This window comes from Myotis brandtii, unplaced genomic scaffold, assembly GCF_000412655.1.
Source record: "Myotis brandtii unplaced genomic scaffold, ASM41265v1 scaffold5, whole genome shotgun sequence".
Taxonomy (NCBI): domain Eukaryota; kingdom Metazoa; phylum Chordata; class Mammalia; order Chiroptera; family Vespertilionidae; genus Myotis; species Myotis brandtii.
Genome location: NW_005369060.1, coordinates 689,626 through 695,066, shown reverse-complemented (window position 1 = coordinate 695,066; position 5,441 = coordinate 689,626). Strand labels below are relative to the sequence as shown.

The following is a 5,441-nucleotide window of genomic DNA, read 5'->3' as shown; positions in this document are numbered from 1 at the left end:
CAGTTGGGGGCATTAGGCAGGCAGGCTGGTGAGTGGTTAGGAGACAGTGGTCCTGGATTGTGAGAGGGATGTCTGACTGCCAGCAGTCAGACATCCCCCAAGGGGTCCCAGATTGGAGAAGGTGCAGGTGGACTGAGTGACATCCTTCCTTCAGTGCACAAATTTCGTGCATGTCTAGTTGAAAAATAAAATTAAAAAAAGAAAATAATGGAATAAAATTTTAAATGTATTGATATACTATAGTTTTAATTCAATCATTGATGAGAGTAAAAGTCCTAATCATCAAAGTGTTCTTAAATTATAGGGTTAGAAGAAAAATCAATAAAAAAACAGGCAATGCTTACACAAATGTGTAAATAGAGTTTAGTCTCTCTTCATTTTGGATAAAAAATGTCAATAATATATTCTTTTCATCGAAAACATTGCAAAACAGGATTGAATAATACATTTCATTCATTCATTCATTCATTCATTCATTCAAATACACCAAACCAGGTTCACATGAAAACAAACATAATGGGGAACCAAGCTCTTTTTATATGGTACTAGAGGCCCAGTGCACAAAATTCATACACTCTGGGGAGGAGGGTACCCTCAGCCCAGCCTGAGCCCTCTCACAGTCTGGAAGCCCTCTGGAGATGTCCGACTGAAGGCTCTCCCCAGGGGAGCAGGCCTAAGCTGTCAGTCAGACATCCTCAGCACTTCTGCGGAAGCAGCAGAGGCTCACGCCACTGCGGCTGTGTTTGCCAGCCGTGAGCCCAGCTTCTGGGCTTCTGGCTGAGCAGAGCTCTCCCTTGTGTGAGTGCACTGACCACCAAGGGGCAGCTCCTGCATTCAGCGTCTGCCCCTTGGTGGTCAGTGCACATCATACCAACTGTTCATTCTGCCATTAAGTCGATTTGCATATTACCCCCTTTTTATTATATAGGATTATTGTTAAATTGAGAGTGGAAGGGAGAGTGGACAAGAACATGAGACTATTATGTAAAACATATTCAAACACAGTTGAAATGGAATTTCAAACTCTGTGTACATTTTTTTCTGATCTTAGAAAATTTAGATTGTGAAATATCCTGAAATATAAAGTATTATTCTTTTCTGATTTTTATGGTTAATGAGATAAAATATATTTTCTTAGTGAAAAACTAGAGGAAGGTCACTGGAACTGCTACTTCCAAACCCAACCCAGTCCCCTTACTCTTTGGAAAAATAATCCAATATTTATTTGTGCTACATTTCTGAGCCTCCCTTTAAAAAGATGTGGTCATGTGACCTAATCTTGGCCAATGAGATGCAAGTAGAGTTGCTGCATGGCATTTCTATGGAGGCTAGTGAAGACAGTCTAATCAGCTAGGAAGGGTACTTATTAATTTTTTTTCAAAACTTTTTTTTTTTTTACTTTGTCTTTACTCTTGATTCTGGTCTCTGATTCATTTGTGAAGGCTTAACCATCAGCTCTCTTACATCATCAGGGAACCTCAAGCATGAAGGTCATACTCTCTGATAGCAGGAAAAGAAGTTTAACTTTAGTTCTCTTATGGTTCTGTGGAACATATGTTTCACTGGACTACTGATGTTTGAACTGATTCTTTGTGAGAGAAAAATAAACAGCTATCTCATTTAAGCTCCTATTATTTTGCTATCTTCAATTATATGCAGCTATACATAATCTTAATCATTATAGATCCAGCAATTTGATTTTTTTCTCAGACACATTTACAGAAAAAAACACTGTTGATTTAGTCAATGCAAAAGTGTAAAGTACATATTCTAGACATTTTAATAAATCAGGTTATGATTTGGTAATATTTCTTTCTATCAAAGATTCATTTTGCAAAATTTCAATATGAATTATGTCAAGATAAAGGCATCCAAATTGTAAACGAGGAAGTAAAATTGTCATCATTTGCAGATGACATGATGTTGTACATAGAAAACTCTAAAAATGCCACCAAAAAAACTGCTAAATTTAATACATGAATTTGGCAAAGTAGCAGGCTACAAAATTAATACCCAGAAATTCATGGCAATTTTATATACCAATAATAATTCTCAGAAAGAGAAGCTAAAAATATCCCATGTACTATTGCAATGAAAAAAATAAGATACCTAGGAATAAACTTAAACAAGGAGGAAAAGATTTGTACTGGAAAAATTATAGAACATTGAAATAAGAATAGAGGAAGATACAAACTAGTGGAAGCATATGCCATGTTCATGGATTGGAAGAATTAACATCATTAGAATGTATACACCACTCAAAACAATCTATAGATTTAATGCAATCCCTATTAAAATTCCATCAGCATACTTCACAGATATAGAACAAAAAATTATATGGAACCAAAAAAGACACCAAATAGCCAAAGAAATCTTGAGAAAGAAGAACATAGTTGGAAGGATCACAATATCAGATATTAAACTATACTACAAAGCCATTGTAAGCAAAACAGCCTGGTACTGGCACAAGAACAGGCATATAGGTCAATGGAACAGAACAGAGAGCACAGAAATTGACCCATACTAAAATAGTCAATTAATATTTTAAAAAGGAGGCAAGAGCATATAATGGAGTGAAAATACTAAATTGTAAGTTGTGAAACCATTAAAATTCAAGAAGAAAACATAAGCAGTAAAATTTCAGACATCAGAATTTTCACTGATTCAATTCTTAGGGCAAGAGAAACAAAGGGAAAAATAAACAATGGAAGTATATCAAACTAAAAAGCTCTTCACAGAAAAATAAAACATCCTCAAAATATAAAGAGAGCCCACTGTATGAGGGAACATATTTGCCGATGATATATCTAATAAGGGGTTAATTTTCAAAATATATAAAGAACTTATCAAGTCAACAAAAGGAAGATAATCCAATTAACAAATGGGCAAAATACCTGAATAGACACTTCTCCAAGAGTACGTGTAAATGGCCAAGAGACATATGAAAAAATGCTCAAAGTCACTAGTTATCTGAGACATGCAAATAAAAATGACAATGAGGTATCACCTCACACCTTCCAGAATGGCTACTATCAATAACTCAACAAGCGCTGGTGAGGATGTGGAGAAAATGGAACCCTAGTACACTGCTGGTGGGAATGCAGATTGGTGCAGCCACTGTGGAAAACAGTATGGAGGTTTCTCAAAAAAATAAAAAAAATAAATGGAACTGCCATTTGACCCACAGATTCCACTTTTAGGGATATATCATTAGAATCCTGAAACACAAATAAGAAAGAATATATGTTCACAGCAGCACTATTTACATTAGCTAATATCTGGAAACAGCCCAAGTGCTCATCAGTAGATGAGTGGATAAAAAGCTGTGGTACATTTACATCATGGAATGCTATGCAGTTGTAAAAGAGAAGGGTCTCTTATCCTTTGAGACAGCATGGAAGGACCTGGAGATTATCACGCTAAGCAAAAATAAGCCAATCAGAGAAAGACAAATATCACATGATCTCACTTATATGTGGAATCTAATGAACAAAATAAACTGATGAACAAATAGGTCCATAGACATGGAAGCATGGAATAGACTGATAGATCTTAGATGGAAGTGGGGGGATGGGGTGCAGGGAAAAGATTAACCAAAGAACTTATAGCCCATGGAGAGAGATAATGGTGCAGTGAAGGCCTGGGGTGGGGTGGAAGATGTGCAGAAGGTGACGAAGGGGGAGAAAGTGTGGCCACCTGTAATACCCTCAACAATAAAAATAAATTAAAAATAAAATATATTAAGGTAAAATAATAGTACTTTTTTTTCATTTAGCTATTATCCAACAATTCTGTGTAACAAATAACAGGACAATCTTAATGGAATAAAACAATAAATTTATTTCTTGCTTGTTTAACTGTAGGTTGGTTGGGTTTCCATTTATTTAAAGTAAACTTAACTGAGCTTGTTTCTAGTTATGTGTTGAACTCAAGTCAGCTTCAAATATCTCTTATTCTTTTTGAGGGACCAAGCTACCTAAAACAGGTTTGTCTCATTGATGAGGTCAGGTGGTCCTAGAGAGTGAGCTGAATCATGCAAGGCCTTTAATGCCTATGCAGAAATAGCATCTATCATTTCTATATATTCCTCAATGACAAGAGCAAATCATATGACCAAGCTTATCATCTGTGGACATAGGATGTATTCTTTCCAAGAAGACCAGGATTGGGAAAAAATAAATTTTAGATAAGCAATATCCAAATATTCCAAAATGTATTAGAACGTTAAGTGTATCACACATTTCCAACAGACAAATTTTCTTATTAAAGGGAAAGTATAAAAATACTTCAGTTCTTGGAACTTAAACTAAAAGTGTATCATACTGTCATATGATCATACTTTTAAACTCCTTCATCACATATCACCAGTGAAAACAATTTTAGAAGCCAAAATCTACCTTTTTCTAAGAAAATGGCATCAACTATAGATGTTTAGCTAAATATATGTATTTTCTATATGATAAAACTAATTCCAATTTTTGGAAAGCGACAATGAGTGAAATTATACTACAAATTCTCATTAGTAAGTCCTATCTAATAAAGAGGGAATATGCTAATTGACCCTCACGCCATTGCAAAGATGGCAGCACCCACAGCCAGTAAGGAGGGAATATGTTAATTGCTGCCATGCCCTCAAAGATGGCAGCACCCACAGCCAATAAGGAGGGAATATGCTGATTGACTGCCCCACCCTCAAAGATGGTGGCACCCACAGCAAATATGGAGGGAATATGCTAATTGACTGCCATGCCCTCAAAGATGGCAGCACCCACAGCCAATAAGGAGGGAATATGCTGATTGACTGCCCCACCCTCAAAGATGGTGGCACCCACAGCAAATATGGAGGGAATATGCTAATTGACTGCCATGCCCTCAAAGATGGCAGCACCCACAGCCAATAAGGAGGGAATAAACTAATTGACTACCCCACCCTCAAAGATGGCAGTGCCCACAGCCACAAGATGGCAGCGCCCAGTCCCTTCAGCCCCGCTAGGGCGGCAGGCGCAAGGCAAGCCGCTCCATGCTCCTACCTCCAGAGTCCCCCAGTCCTCTCAGGCCCTCAGCTTCCCAGGGCTGACCCAAGGTGCAGGCAAGCCTTGGATGGCAGCTGCCCAGCCACCCAGGGCCTCCTGAGGCTCAGGTAACCAGGGCCGGCTGAGGCTTGCACTACCGGCCGTGGCAGTAGCAGAGGTGTGATGGGGCGTCGCCTTCCCCTGATTGCCGGGTCACCTCTTGCCCCTGAGGGCTCCCGGAGTGTGAGGGGGGCAGGCCGGGCTGAGAGACTCCCCCCTCCAGTGCATGAATTTTCATGCACCGGGCCTCTGGTATATATATAAAAGCCTAAGCGACCATTATGACCAGATGACTAGACGACCAGGTGACCAGCTGGTAGCTATGACATGCACTGACCACCAGGGGGCAGACGCTCAATGCAGGAGCTG

At 38.8% G+C, this 5,441-nt stretch overlaps 1 protein-coding gene and 1 long non-coding RNA gene across 4 annotated transcripts in view; both read right to left on the bottom strand.

Annotated features, from left to right (window-relative positions):
• MDGA2 (MAM domain containing glycosylphosphatidylinositol anchor 2) overlaps positions 1-5,441 on the bottom strand; it is a 528,724-nt gene that overhangs the window by 81,844 nt on the left and 441,439 nt on the right. The window lies entirely within an intron of this gene.
• Positions 1-5,441, bottom strand: part of LOC106727909 — a 20,088-nt gene that overhangs the window by 836 nt on the left and 13,811 nt on the right. The window lies entirely within an intron of this gene.